The following is a 16,636-nucleotide window of genomic DNA, read 5'->3' as shown; positions in this document are numbered from 1 at the left end:
TAACTATGTTCAGAAGCAGCATTGACTTCTCTGGACTCAGAGGTATCACATAGTGGAAACATGTATTGTAATCAGATGAATCAGTATTCCAGGTCTTGTTTGTAAGAAATGGACACTGTGTGCTCCGGACCAAAGATGAAAAGGATCATTCAGACTGTTACCAGCAACAAGTCCAAAAGCCAGGGTGTGTCATGGTATGGGGTTTTGTCAGTGCCCTTGGCAAAGGTAACTTACACTTCTGTGATGGAGCATTAATGTAGAAAAGTACATTGAGGTTTTGAAGCAACATATTCTGCCTTCAAGACGACATCTTTTCCAGGGATATTTCAATAAAGACAATGCAAAATCACATTCCGCACACAATACAAAGGTGTGGCTGTGGAAGAAGAGGGTGTCTGTCCCCTCTGTTCCCAATAGAGAATGCATGGTGAAGTTTGAAAAGAAAAATGCCACAATGATGATCTCATATTGTTGCACACCTTAAGACTTGTTTACAGGAAGAATGGGACAAAATAACACCTGAAACGTCATAATTGTATCATTTACTTTCATGATTTATATCAATTTCTCTTTATGTACCTACAGTAATGTTTTGGCCTGGCCATTGTTTCTTATTTGTAAAGCCCCATGTAGGCACCATAGGATGAGGGCAAGCAGGGAGTGTGCAAATGCATAACTGCACTGCAGTGTTTAGGAAACATGCCAGGAATAGGATATTACGCTTATGTCAGTTTGTTTCCTGACACTTCTAACATTATTGAGGATGGAGTCACAAAGGCTGGATGTGACATTTGAAGTCTGAATGTCTGAGTTATGAGTATTTTATAAGATGAGAGCAGGTACGGAGTCTGTGTTATTGAAGAACAAGTAAAAATTGCAATGCTCCTCTCTCTCTCTCTGTTTTCCAAGGTTTGGTGTTAAAAATATTGCAATTAATTTTGATTGCTTGTACAGAATCAGTGTTGTTAAATGCAGTAATAATGTAATGCAGACACTTCACATTATTCAGATCCACTGCCTGTTGTCAAGCAATAATCCTCTAAACCTAATCATGATAGCACTAAGATGGCCATAACTTAACCTCAATAACTGAGCAACAAAGATGTCATTCCCCACAGTGCACCATTTCATTCTGCTTATTTCCACCTTCCTCGATACTCCTTATTGTAGAACAAAGCAGACCCACACAGTTCTCTTTCTCACCACAGCTCACAATTCAAGTAATATGGAATCAGTGCACAGTCAGTGGCAGATCTAGGATTCAAGACACAAAATTCATACCAGACTGTACCATTCACAAAAGATTCAGCTTTACTAATCTTCATTTTGTCTTTGTGGTTTGGGTGTTTTGGCAAAAGATGAGATGAGTGCCCATGTGTATAGTCAGGAAGTTGATACTCAGAGTAATGAACCACCACTATCATCAGTTTTACATGTATCGTAATTTTATGGCTGTATTCTGAGTTAAGTGCTTGTAGTGAGGAGTTAAAACTAAAATATTAAAACACATCATTATTCAAAGCACTATTTGTACAGTGACAGGAAGTTACTTAGAGCAGGGCTGCCAACTTTTCGAAATTCCTTGGAGTGAGATATTTTTTTTTTGGGGGGGGGGGGGGGGGGGTGTCGACAGCAAAATTTTTCTGCACACCATGCAGTAAGTGGGAATTTTGTATTCAGTTTGATATTCACTTGTCCCCCTGCATTCTGGTGTTTTGTTTGTGGGTCATCCAGCTGGAGATGGACAATGGGGGGGGGGGGGGGGGGGGGTTTGAGATTTTGGATTTAGTAGATGTTCCTGCATTCTGGTGGATTTTTGGAGTGGCCTGCTGTGCCATACCTACATTCTTACACACCCTGACTTGCCAGGCCTTCAGCCTGTGGCCAACAAAAGCACCAAGTTTTGGCTTAAAAGCCCCCACACTAGAAAACTACAGATGACTGCCAATGTTCCTGTAGCCCTATAGACCTGTGTTTCAGATTTAAAGGCAAGTTCATGTTTGAAAATATTTCATCAGCTAAGCCTAAACACCTTCTGAATTGAAACTAAATGTTAAGTTTTTAATAACTGTTGCAAAAAATAAGATTGTCCCTCACTGACTATTCATTATGCATTTAAGGGCTTTCCCCACCACTGGGTTCAGCAGAAGATTGGCATGGGGAAAAATATCAACAGCAAAAGAACAAATAAAATGCTTAAACAGTAAGCAAAATGTGCATGTGCTATAAGAAACATTAAAATGATTAAGTTTGAACAGTATTGAAACACAAAAAGCTGAACCTTGGCCATAGGTGGGAATGTGCACACAAAGTTGGGCTTAAAAATTTTGGTCATACTTACATAAGCTATATTAATATATTTCTTATTAATTTATTTCTTATCTATGTTTCTTATTAGTAATAGAACATTCGTCAGGGCCTGTTATCTGACAAATATTCTCTACTTGTCTTGCCCTCTTTGAAACCCTGTCTCCTCAGTATATTGTTCTCTGTCTTTTTTTTTAATTATTCACAAGTTCAAGTTCTTTGATATTACAGGTGACCATGGTTCATTTACTTTAACTGAGCAATTACATACATCATAAATAATTAAAAATAAATACCCTGTAAATAAACAATAGGTATGGTGGCTAATGGCTCTTCTTGCATTTGTAATATTATCTCTTACTTGCTTTATTTTACAACATTTCCAGTCTGGCTTCAAATAAAGTCATAAAGTATGATAACATACAGTAAACAAACTAAAAATGCGCCTTAATAAACGTGTGCTAAGAAGGTGCTCTCCCGTGCTGCTTGTTGGGGAAGATAGAGGCTGTGGCACGGCAGTAGGCCTATAATGATTTAGCATGCCTAGTACACAGCTCTTGATATGGCATTAAATATTCTCACAACACTTATAGGCTAAAACGATTAAGAAACTTTATATAAGTTCATAATTACGCCAGTAACACCACACATTGGCGTGCATATGTACAAACCTGTCTGAGACACCCGTCTTCAACTCGGATACCTTCTTCTCTCTCCTCTTCCTCTAAATTGACGGTAGGCAATTATCCAACTTCCGGCGAGTGCAGCATCATTAGATGCGCCACCTACTATAGGGGAGTGTGTACAGACGGGAACACCTCTCTGCCTGTTTAGCCGTGCGTAAGGCATAATTGATCAATCGCAAGTGGTTGGCGCGACGCAATGGGTAGCCTAGATCAGATAGATAAACTGGATTTTTTTCTAGCGTGAGAAAACGGAGGTATGGCGTGTGAGCGTGTGAAGACAATCAAATGCGTGTGTCTCACGCTCATTGCGTGAGAGTCGGCAGTCCAGCTTAGAGAGAGAGAGAGAGAGAGAGAGAGAGAGAGACACTCACTGGCCACTTTAATAGGAACTTGTTCTTGATTCTAAGATTCCTGTTCTTGGCTGCAGGAGTGGAACCCAATGTGGTCTTCTGCTGTTGCATGCTGAGATGCTTTTCTGATCACCACGGTTGTAAAGAGTTGCTATGAGTTACTATGTCCTTCCTGGCAGCTCAAACAATCTGGCTATTTTCCTCTGAGCTCTCTTATCTGCAAGGTGTTTCCACCCACAGAACTGTCACTCACTCAGTGTTTTTTTTTCATACCATTCTCTGTAAACTCTAGAGTCTGTTGTATGTGAAAACCACAGGAGATCAGCAGTTTGATTGATTGATTGATTGATTGATTGATTGATTGATTTTCACACACACACACATCATCAAAAGAAATCTTACAAACATGTTAACATTACTACAATGACTCAGTGTGTGAAAAAAGGGGCACCCCAAGAAAGCTACTTAAAGCTCATAGTAGGGGGCCCAAGTTTCTGAAAATACTCAAACCAGTCCATCTGGCACCAACACCCATGCTACAGTGAAAGCAACAGAGATCACAATTTCTCCCATTCTGATGTTTGAAGTGAATATTAACTGAAGCTCTTGATTTGTATCTACATGAGTTTATGCATTGTGCTGCTGTCAATGGATTGGCTGATTAGATAACTGCATAAAACAGCAGGTGGATGGGTGTACCTAATAAAGAGGCCTGTGTGTGTGTGTGTGTGTGTGTGTGTGTGTGTTCTGGTATTCCTTACATTATGGGGACGAAAATCTGTTTACACAGTCACACTATGGGGACCAGTTCCACTATGGGGACAAAAATCCAGGTCCCCATAGTGGAAACTCTCTGACCTGAGTGCTGGAGCCATACTGAGGGTCCCTGTGAAGTTTTTCACATTGGCCCATAAGTCACATTTTTCAGTCATTTTCTGTGTGAGGTGTGTGTACAGCTGCGCCCCCTTATAGTTTCTAGCTGGTAACGCACTCACTGCTTTCACACACACACATTCCAAATATGGTCTGGCGCCGCCTATTTCCCGTCCCCATAAGGAACGTTTACAACGGCAAGCGGATTTTTTTAGTGTTAAACATGCCGATCCATTACATTTCAAGGATAAAGTCTGAAAAAGATGGAAGCTGAGGAGAAGAGTGCTCATCCAAAAGAAAAATTCAAAACATGGTAAGTGCAACTTGATGGCAAACATGTAATTTATAATTATGGGTGTGATTATGTATGTATTTTGACAGTTAAACTTGTAGGTGTTACAACGAGGGTTAGCTAGTTGGGTACAAGCTGCTGAAAACATTCTTAGTAAATCACACCACGTGGGGTGTCAAACTAAGTACACAAAGTAAAAAGGAACAAAATGCAAATACTTGAATTTAACTTCAGTTACCCTTTTATGACTATCCAAGTAGCTAGCCTGCTAGCACTATTAACTATTAGCTTCTTAGTCTTCTGTTTGTTATAGCAAGCTATCCCATTTAACACTTCACAAGCAGACATTAGCCCAGGCCCGGCGCTACGAGGGGGCGTTTGGGGGCGACGCCCCCTCAAGTCAATCACCCCGCCCCCTCAGTTGCGAGAGTTGGAAAAAAAATTATAATAATAACAATGAAATACTGCAAAATAGTAGCCTAAACTATTCAATAATATCAAATATTTAAAGTAGTTCTAGAATTTTAGAACCCACTATTGATGAAAATGTAGTATATTCAATGTATGCAAATTAAAAATAAAAAATTTCCCCATCAAAGGGGTGTATTTGAGCGACAAAACCGAGCTTCTGGGAAGCATTTCCTGGAAATCCCAGTCGGGAGTCACGTGACCGATGACGTAGTAAATTGACCAGGATGGCAGCATCCAGTATAAACACAAGCGAAATGAGTGAATCAGACAGCGATTATTCAGACGAAAGTGAATCGTGTTCCAGTCGAGGAGAGTCGATGCACAACATTTTTTCTACTAAATCAGAGGTCTGGGCCGAAATGTGCGTCGTGATCGGCAGTATTTTTGGGGCAAACCGATGGCCTTCAAGCGGCCTTTCCAACAACACGGAAATGACTGCAGCTGTCAAAGTCTGCTTTGTGTGCGTTCGGAGCTTGGGGAGAAGAAAAATGCGGGCCTGAATGAGGACAGTCACGGCTGTATCATAGAAGTGCAAAGCAGGAACTCGTCCAGGGATCGTCTAGTTCTTGTTTAGTTAAAGAACCCTTTAATTGTCCTAAAGGTTCGGGAAGCTCGTTCAAAGCGCGCCTCAAGATTCTCCCATGGACTATAAAAACCACTTTTCCCTTTACACTCACCAGCATAAATATGTGCACTAGCCTTCAACTAGCACCAGTCTGCCCTCGTCCGCTTTACTTGCCGGTTCCACTCAGCGAGATCGTATCCATTATTCTGATCAGGATCAGGGAACTGATGCAGAGATACTCCGTCTTTGTTGGTTTTAGAACAGCTGTACGCGACACACTTTTTTACCATCGTATACAGTGGAAATAATCCGTAGATCCGCGAATTGTCACTCAGTCACAGTATGTACAGGCAGTGAGCTGTCTAGCTTGTCAATTTACTACGTCATCGGTCACGTGATCGCAACGCGATGTTTTGCTCGTGGGCTATCGCAGAAAATCCTCTATAAAATCATTACGGATAAACATTTTTGAGTGATTTTTTTTGTAATATACTACAAATATTAGTATTCATCGTTACATGCAAAGGCGATTTTCAAATTCTAAAACTACTTTAACAAATAAACTAAATTAATTACTTTTAAAACAAACTGAAATGGCAACTGTTCAAAGCAATTTGATAGGTTGAGGGTTGCTATGATGTGGTTGCTAGGCTACATTATATTGTATATCGAGTCGATTGCATGGTGTCTATGCCTGGAGATTCAACAGAGAGTGGCGAGATGTCCTTCTCAGAAGATTCAACACGACATCCAACCGAAGGCTTCAACTCTTCTGAGGTAGGCTAGCATATGCTTCCAGTCCCACGCAGTATTTTATGTGAAGATATGGACTAATTATGGTGAGATAAAAGTGTATATTCGTATTGTTTAAATGAAGAGGTTGATCATTGACCCGTTGTGTAACTGTCATTTTGCGCTGTGTTGTTTACGCTCATGATGGAGTGCTATGTGGAGCTGTCTCTGGCTGGCTCAGATCATTTGTTGGCTCAGTTTTGACAATGCAGGACAGGAGCTCATGGGCCTATACGTTCAAATAAAAAAAAAAATACTCTTATTACTTGCTCTGTATACTCTTACTCTCTTACAGAGGTGTAGCCTAAATATATTGAAAATACACAAGCATATGAAATAATACGAGCACACCCATTATGCACGCTCAAAGGCACGTCCCATCCGGAGCGTTTTTTTTTTTTTAACACCGCCCCCTCTGATAAACTGATCACCCCCTGAATATTTCAATTCTGGCGCCGGGCCTGCATTAGCCACTTTTGACATCTAGCTAAGTCACGTGTTATTGAGTATAAAGGGGTCTACGTACATTAAAAAGACACTGCTAGCCCTTTAGCCTAACTCATTGCTTTGAGAGAGTAAGTGGTGCAGCTGTGTTTGTAAGATTAGATTGAAAGTACACAATTATTTTTTAATGTACAGAAAATGAGTTAGTATAAATTATTATAGCTGATTTAAACTCCCAAAAGTTACTGGATTTAGTGTAATCAGTTTGATTCATGCATTCTACATTCTGTTGCAGTTTGAAAATGTCACGCCGAATCAGCCCCATCAACGATGCCATTCATCATGTTGTGTCACATACTGACAAAACGTTTAAATTGGATGTGAAATACATTAATGCAACTAAAGGTAATGTGGTATATGGTTAATCTGTTAATAGTCTCTATTCTCTGTCTCTGCATGCTCCACACTGATAACATAGCAATAGCCAAATCAACAAATTATTATAAGATGCCTTTGAAGCTGCTGGCAATACAAGTTGCTTGCCTGACATTTGTGTACTATGGCAGTCTGCCAGCTATACTGAGTGGGATATGTTTCAGTTACCAAATTAGCTGCATATACAAATAGATTCCATATACAATATTTAGGCCTTGGATTATTTTCTACAAATTAAGGCAAATTTTTTTTCTAAGATTAGCCTATGTTCTATGTCAGATTAAATACAGGTTAGTTTAAGCCATCTGCACCAATCTTAACTGTCGTAGTGGTAGTGATGATATCTCCAGAAAAACTGGATAAAAGATCAAAAGAGCAAAGAGACTAAATGAACATACAGTTGCTGAAATTGTGTTTTACAGGACGTGGTATATTTGCAAAAGGCCCAATCTGCAAAGGAGACTTTGTTGTCGAGTATAGGGGAGATATGATAAGCGATGCAGAAGCTCAAAGAAGAAGAAAACTTTACAATCCAGTGTGTGCTGCATTTATGTTTGCTTTCAACTGGAGAGGAAAAACATGGTGGTAAGATTTGAAGTTGCAGCTAATACTCTTCCTCTTCCATGTCCCACTGTTCTACACTAGTCTTTGTGAGGCTGTGGTTTTGGGGTGATGCTGTGTATGTACACTAATCACCCTTTCCTGTCTTTTTAAGTATTGATGCCTCTACAGAGGACGAGTCGTTTGGCCGGCTGGTCAACGACGATCACCAAAGCCCAAATTGTCGGATGAAAAGAATCGATGTGGATGGCAAACCACATCTGTGTTTGTTTGCCATAAAAGACATTGATGAAGGGGAAGAAATTCTGTACAACTATGGGGGTGATGACTGCCCATGAAGAGCACAGGTATGTTGCATAGTAAACATCACCTATTACGCAGGTTAAATACATTACACTAATATTGATTTATCTCATCTCATTATCTCTAGCTGCTTTATCCTGTTCTACAGGGTCGCAGGCAAGCTGGATCCTATCCCAGCTGACTACGGGCGAAAGGCGGGGTACACCCTGGACAAGTCGCCAGGTCATCACAGGGCTGACACATAGACACAGACAACCATTCACACTCACATTCACACCTACGCTCAATTTAGAGTCACCAGTTAACCTAACCTGCATGTCTTTGGGGGAAACCGGAGCACCCGGAGGAAACCCACGCGGACACGGGGAGAACATGCAAACTCTGCACAGAAAGGCCCTCGCCGGCCACGGGGCTCGAACCCGGACCTTCTTGTTGTGAGGCGACAGCGCTAACCACTACACCACCGTGCCGCCCTATTGATTTATCTATTTTACTATAAAAGTAAAATGTAGTATAAGAATAAAATACATGCTTAAATAAACCCACTATCAAGTATTACTAGTATTACCAAGTGTTTAGTTTAACAATAATTTTAATGCCATTTTCTACAACCAAGTGAAATTATAAATTCTTATACAGAAATATGAAGTCCACAAATGATCAATGTTGTGTAATTTATTTTCACTGATTCATTCAACTCATTCATTTTCTGAGAATATACTGTACAGGATGAATATTAGAGGCAAGACTGGATAGCAGTATATTGCTACTAATGAAGTAACACACAAAAAAGTCAATCAGTACTAATTCATGAATAATGTTTGCAGGATGCCAATGATACAAATGTGGATTTAAAGGCTTCACTGGGCAAACACAACATCAAAAATAAAAAAAAGGTATATTTTGTATCAGGCACCCAGAGAAATCAAATGGTTACCATCACATGATTGACTTCAAATTGCAAATACTAAAGTAGACACTTGATATTTCAAATTTGTAATAACTTGTGTTTATAGACCACCAGAACTGCAAAAAGGACCACGACAGTGAAGAACTCTCACCCTTCTGTCTTGTCAAAGAATCCATTGGATGATGCAACTGGCCAACAGAACAACTGTCAACAGGTAATTTTAGGTTCATCATTTAAATACTTATACAGTATCTCTCTGTCTTTTTATTTTAGTTTGTATTATTATGGTCTGTAAAAGTAATGGCATCACGAATTAGAAATAGCTAATTTTTTTGATGACTAATACATGTTCATCATACATCTCATCATAGAGATTTCCCTGAACAACACAATGTTTAGCTCTTTTAGACAATTAAAATGAGGAAACAAGCCTATTTTGATATTTATCAATTATGAATCAATTATGAAAATGCAAAGTTTTTAATATAATGAACAGAAGAAGCTTAGTGTTAGCAGAATACTTGGGCTACATTTTAGACATCTGTCTCCTGTTGTTATATTCTGAAATACTGTCATTATGAAATATGTGTTCACAGATAACCAGTGTTGAAGTAAATACAATGATGGTGGAGCATTCTCCATTACTGGTGTCCAGCTGTCAGATGGATGATGCTAATGGTCCAGAGAGTAGCCTTGAACAGGTATTTTCAAATTCATCACTTCCTACAAATTCAACACAGATACAATCCTAAAACACTTCCATGTGTTATTTCTGTGTTGTTTAGCTATTTCAGAATGAGAAAATATGGCTATTTTCATGGTTAAGTATGAATTATCACAACACAGTGTTTAATGTAATACATTTATAGAAGCTTAGTGTTAGGAAAGCATATAGGTTACATTTTAGCAAACACTAACACTTTTTTCTTTGTTTATTATCTATTGTCTACGTCTGCATGCAATTGATGACGTGATTTTTGTCAGAAGTTGCAGTCATTATATATCCATCTACTGTTACATATGCAGTTTATTTATTGTGAATTTCTCCTGAAGTTATATTCTGAAATATTGTCATTATGTAATATGCGTTCACAGATAACTAGTGTTGCAGTAAACTCAATGATGGTCGAGGATTCCCATCCTTTGCTACTGTCTAAAGGTCAGATGGATGATGCTACTGGTTCACAGAGTAGCTTTGAACAGGTATTTTCAAATTCATCACTTCACATACCATCCTACAGTCTGTCCATGTGTTGGTTATTTATTGTTTAGCTATTTTAGACAACTAAAATGAGAAAACGAGGCTATTGTGATGGTTATTACAGATGTCTCCTGTTGTTATATTCTGAAATAATGACATTGTGTAATATGTGTTCACAGATAACTAGTGTTGCAGTAAATTCAATGACGGTCGAGGACTCCCATCCATTACTACTGTCCAAAGGTCAGACGGATGATGCTACTAGTTCACAGAGTAGCCTTGAACAGGTATTTTCAAATTCATCACTTCAAATACCATCCTACAGTCTGTCCATGTGTTGGGTATTTGTTGTTTAGCTATTTTAGACACCTAAAATGAGAAAGTAAGGCTGTTGTGATGGTCACTAAGTATGAATTATCCCAACACAGTGTTTAATGTAATACATTTATAGAAGCTTAGTGTTAGGAAGACATGTAGGTTACATTTTGGCTACCATTCACACGTTTTTCTTTGTTTATTATCACATTATTCTAGACAATTACGGCGTCCCCATAGAACACGTTCACATCTAGCACACTTTCACACACTTTTCAAAGAAAACCTGTGTGAAAAATTTAGCATAGTGCGTCCCCATAGTGAACTGTCCAATAGTGTGTGAAATGTCCCCGCAGTGGCTGTTTGAGAATGTGTGTGTATATGTATATATAGAACTTGGCTGTTAGGAAAGTACTACTTTAATACAAATTTGTTATTTATCTTTCAAGTCAGGTCTATGTCGGCATGCATTTCACATCAGAGTTTTGTCTGAAGTTGCAGTCATTATGTATCCATGTAGTCTTGAATTTAGAGTTTATTTTTTGTGATTTTTTTTTCCTGTTATATTCTGAAAATATCGTTATGTAATGTGTTCACAGATAACTAGTGTTGCAGTAAATTCAGTGATGGTCGAGGGCTCTCATCCTTTACTGCTATCCAAAGGTCAGACGGATGATGCTACTAGTTCAGAGAGTAGCCTTGAACAGGTATTTTCAAATTCATCACTTCAAACACCATCCTACAGTCTGTCCATGTGTTGGGTATTTGTTGTTTAGCTATTTTAGACACCAAAATGAGAAAGTAAGGCTGTTGTGATGGTCACTAAGTATGAATTATCCCAACACAGTGTTTAATGTAATACATTTATAGAAGCTTAGTGTTAGGAAGACATGTAGGTTACATTTTAGCCACCACTCACACTTTTTTCTTTGTATATTATCACATTATTCTAGACAATTACGGCGTCCCCATAGAACACGTTCACATCTAGCACACTTTCACACACTTTTCAAAGAAAACCTGTGTGAAAAATTTAGCATAGTGCGTCCCCATAGTGAACTGTCCAATAGTGTGTGAAATGTCCCCGCGGTGGCTGTTTGAGAATGTGTGTGTGTATATGTATATATAGAACTTGGCTGTTAGGAAAGTACTACTTTAATACAAATTTGTTATTTATCTCTCAAGTCAGGTCTATGTCGGCATGCATTTCACATCAGAGGTTTTTTTTTTTAAGTTGCAGTCATTATGTATCCACGTAGTGTTGCATTTAGAGTTTATTTTTTGTGATTTTTTTCCTGTTATATTCTGAAATATTGTTGTTATGTAATATGTGTTCACAGATAACTAGTGTTGCAGTAAATTCAGTGATGGTCGAGGGCTCTCATCCTTTACTGCTATCTAAAGGTCAGACGGATGATGCTGCTAGTTCAGAGAGTAGCCTTGAACAGGTATTTTCAAATTCATCACTTCAAACACCATCCTACAGTCTGTCCATGTGTTGGGTATTTATTGTTTAGCTATTTTAGACACCAAAATGAGAAAGTAAGGCTGTTGTGATGGTTACCAAGTATGAATTATCACAACACAGTGTTTAATGTAATACATTTATAGAAGCTTAGTGTTAGGAAAACATATAGGTTACATTTTAGCCACCACTCACACTTTTTTCTTTGTTTATTATCACATTATTCTAGACAATTACTGCGTCCCCATAGAACACGTTCACATCTAGCACACTTTCACACACTTTTCAAAGAAAACCTGTGTGAAAAATTTAGCATAGTGCGTCCCCATAGTGAACTGTCCAATAGTGTGTGAAATGTCCCCACAGTGGCTGTTTGAGAATGTGTGTGTATATGTATATATAGAACTTGGCTGTTAGGAAAGTACTACTTTAATACAAATTTGTTATTTATCTTTCAAGTCAGGTCTATGTCGGCATGCATTTCACATCAGAGTTTTGTCTGAAGTTGCAGTCATTATGTATCCATGTAGTGTTGTATTTAGAGTTTATTTTTTTTTCCCTGTTATATTCTGAAATATCGTTGTTATGTAATGTGTTCACAGAAAACTAGTGTTGCAGTAAATTCAGTGATGGTCGAGGACTCTCATCCTTTACTGATATCTAAAGGTCAGACGGATGATGCTGCTAGTTCACAGAGTAGCCTTGAACAGGTATTTTCAAATTCATCACTTCAAACACCATCCTACAGTCTGTCCATGTGTTGGGTATTTATTGTTTAGCTATTTTAGACACCAAAATGAGAAAGTAAGGCTGTTGTGATGGTTACCAAGTATGAATTATCACAACACAGTGTTTAATGTAATACATTTATAGAAGCTTAGTGTTAGGAAGACATGTAGGTTACATTTTAGCCACCACTCACACTTTTTTCTTTGTATATTATCACATTATTCTAGACAATTACGGCGTCCCCATAGAACACGTTCACATCTAGCACACTTTCACACACTTTTCAAAGAAAACCTGTGTGAAAAATTTAGCATAGTGCGTCCCCATAGTGAACTGTCCAATAGTGTGTGAAATGTCCCCGCGGTGGCTGTTTGAGAATGTGTGTGTGTATATGTATATATAGAACTTGGCTGTTAGGAAAGTACTACTTTAATACAAATTTGTTATTTATCTCTCAAGTCAGGTCTATGTCGGCATGCATTTCACATCAGAGTTTTGTCTGAAGTTGCAGTCATTATGTATCCATGTAGTGTTGTATTTAGAGTTTATTTTTTGTGATGTTTTTTCCTGTTATATTCTGAAAATATCGTTGTTATGTAATGTGTGTTCACAGAAAACTAGTGTTGCAGTAAATTCAGTGATGGTCGAGGGCTCTCATCCTTTACTGCTATCCAAAGGTCAGACGGATGATGCTGCTAGTTCAGAGAGTAGCCTTGAACAGGTATTTTCAAATTCATCACTTCAAACACCATCCTACAGTCTGTCCATGTGTTGGGTATTTATTGATTAACCATTTTAGACACCTAAAATGAGAAAATAAGGCTGTTTTGATGGCCACTAAGTATGAATTACCACAACAAAGTGTTTGATGTAAGACATTTATAGAAGCTTAGTTTTAGGAAAACATGTAGGTTACATTTTGGCCACCATTCACACTTTTTTCTTTGGTTATTATCACATTTGTCTAGACAATTACGGCGTCCCCATAGAACATGTTCACATCTAGCACAATTTCACACACTTTTCAAAGAAAACCTGTGTGAAAAATTCAGCATAGTGTGTCCCCATATGGAACTTTTGAACAGTGTGTGAAATGTCCCCGCAGTGGCTGTTTGAGAATGTGTGTACTGTATATGTATATATAGAACTTAGCTGTTAGCTTAGCTGTTTACTGTTTAGACTAAACTTAAACTTATTAAGGCCTTTAACAAAAGAGTATGTGAACGCTTAAATATACCCTGCTGTCCTGCTTACTTACTAGAAGTAATACATTTCATATAAACAGTTGTTCTTTTCCTATTTCTCTATTATTACAAAAAAAGATGTTCTAATATCGATAAAAATTGCTTGTGTTTACAGATTTTTACAGAGCCTGAATATGTACAATAACGTGATCTCAGTGAGGTGATTATTCCCTTGCCCATGGCTCACCAATTGACATTGGAGCAGTATTGCAAAAAAATGTTTTATGGCCCGTCACACTGCTCCTATATGTAGTACAATTTACAGCATCCATGGACACCACATCAGTGAATGTATGTCTACAAAAATGGCAAAACCTAAGCTTTTAAATGCTGATGGCCTCACATCTGTCCAAAATGATATTTGAAATGGAATAGAAAAAGAAAGTACAGTATAGTAACTTTTGGGCCACCCTGTATTTCTGAATATGTTGAATTTTTAATTTGCTTTCCATAGAACCATTAGCAGGTGAGGCTTCGCCTCCGATTGAGAGGAATGAGTCAACATCACCAAAGAGACGCAAACCAGTGTCAGATCATGAGATAACTTCAAGTGCCAGCACTGTGAGGCCTTACTCCAAGGGTAAAGAAGGTATATATTCTTTTGTATATTAGCAGTGGTTACAATTGATCTCTTAATGTTATATAATAATAATAATAATAGCAAATACAACCCTGATTCCAAAAAAGTTGGGACAAAGTGCAAATTGTAAATAAAAACGGAATGCAATAATTTACAAATCTCAAAAACTGATATTGTATTCACAATAGAACATAGACAACATATCAAATGTCGAAAGTGAGACATTTTGAAATTTCATGCCAAATATTGGCTCATTTGAAATTTCATGACAGCAACACATCTCAAAAAAGTTGGGACAGGGGCAATAAGAGGCTGGAAAAGTTAAAGGTACAAAAAAGGAACAGCTGGAGGACCAACTTGCAACTCATTAGGTCAATTGGCAATAGGTCATTAACATGACTGGGTATAAAAAGTATGACTGGCTCTCAGAAGTAAAGATGGGAAGAAGATCACCAATCCCCCTAATTCTGTGCCGACAAATAGTGGAGCAATATCAGAAAGGAGTTCGACAGTGTAAAATTACAAAGAGTTTGAACATATCATCATCTACAGTGCATAATATCATCAGAAGATTCAGAGAATCTGGAAGAATCTCTGTGCGTAAGGGTCAAGGCTGGAAAACCATACTGGGTGCCCGTGATCTTCGGGCCCTTAGATGGCACTGCATCACATACAGGCATGCTTCTGTATTGGAAATCACAAAATGGGCTCAGGAATATTTCCAAAGAACATTATCTGTGAACACAATTCACCGTGCCATCCGCCGTTGCCAGCTAAAACTCTATAGTTCAAAGAAGAAGCCGTATCTAAACATGATCCAGAAGCGCAGACGTCTTCTCTGGGCCAAGGCTCATTTAAAATGGACTGTGGCAAAGTGGAAAAGTGTTCTGTGGTCAGACGAATCAAAATGTGAAGTTCTTTATGGAAATCAGGGACACCGTGTCATTCGGACTAAAGAGGAGAAGGACGACCCGAGTTGTTATCAGCGCTCAGTTCAGAAGCCTGCATCTCTGATGGTATGGGGTTGCATTAGTGTGTGTGGCATGGGCAGCTTACACATCTGGAAAGACACCATCAATGCTGAAAGGTATATCCAGGTTCTAGAGCAACATATGCTCCCATCCAGACGACGTCTCTTTCAGGGAAGACCTTGCATTTTCCAACATGACAATGCCAAACCACATACTGCATCAATTATAGCATCATGGCTGCGTAGAAGAAGGGTCCAAGTACTGAACTGGCCAGCCTGCAGTCCAGATCTTTCACCCATAGAAAACATTTGGCACATCATAAAACGGAAGATACGACAAAAAAGACCTAAGACAATTGAGCAACTAGAATCCTACATTAGACAAGAATGTGTTAACATTCCTATCCCTAAACTTGAGCAACTTGTCTCCTCAGTCCCCAGACGTTTACAGACTGTTGTAAAGAGAAAAGGGGATGTCTCACAGTAGTAATCATGGCCTTGTCCCAACTTTTTTGAGATGTGTTGTTGTCATGAAATTTAAAATCACCTAATTTTTCTCTTTAAATGATACATTTTCTCAGTTTAAACATTTGATATGTCATCTATGTTCTATTCTGAATAAAATATGGAATTTTGAAACTTCCACATCATTGCATTCTGTTTTTATTTACAATTTGTACTTTGTCCCAACTTTTTTGGAATCGGGGTTGTAGATGGACTCATAAAAAGAAACTTTACATGCTTTTACTGACCATATTGCATATTGTATGCTTGTCACCAGTTACATAAATGTGTGTTCTTACTTTCTGAAGCTGTTACTCAAACTCAGGCTAAAACTGGCTAAAGCCATCACCATCATATTAGACATCACAATCACTATCATTATTCTTTGAAAACCACTGCACTACATATAAGGATATTACCATACTACATGATATAAGATGAATTAATCTAAAATATTGACATGAACAGGACTGCACTATGATCAAATGTAACAATTAAAACAATTTGTATGACTTGTAGTATACTAATCTTTTTCCCTAATGATGAGCAGAAGGTAGAAATTATTGTTAGACTGACAATATTTTAGTTCTATTCAGAGTAAAAAAAAAAATCTATTTAAGCTTAGAATGTTCACCTGTT

At 38.2% G+C, this 16,636-nt stretch overlaps 2 long non-coding RNA genes across 2 annotated transcripts; both read left to right on the top strand.

Annotated features, from left to right (window-relative positions):
* The first annotated feature begins 7,136 nt into the window (after window positions 1-7,136).
* Window positions 7,137-8,001, top strand: LOC132888564 (uncharacterized). The gene is made up of 3 exons (XR_009654951.1): window positions 7,137-7,185; window positions 7,638-7,800; window positions 7,931-8,001. It is a non-coding gene; the product is annotated as an uncharacterized LOC132888564 (long non-coding RNA).
* A 5,332-nt stretch (window positions 8,002-13,333) lies between these two features.
* Window positions 13,334-14,506, top strand: LOC132888563 (uncharacterized). Its single transcript, XR_009654950.1, has 3 exons — window positions 13,334-13,420; window positions 14,059-14,234; window positions 14,398-14,506. It is a non-coding gene; the product is annotated as an uncharacterized LOC132888563 (long non-coding RNA).
* The last annotated feature ends 2,130 nt before the right edge of the window (window positions 14,507-16,636 follow it).

This window comes from Neoarius graeffei, chromosome 7, assembly GCF_027579695.1.
Source record: "Neoarius graeffei isolate fNeoGra1 chromosome 7, fNeoGra1.pri, whole genome shotgun sequence".
NCBI classification, from domain to species: Eukaryota; Metazoa; Chordata; class Actinopteri; order Siluriformes; family Ariidae; genus Neoarius; species Neoarius graeffei.
Note: the sequence above shows the minus strand (reverse complement) of the source record. Positions and strands in the feature narration are given on the sequence as shown.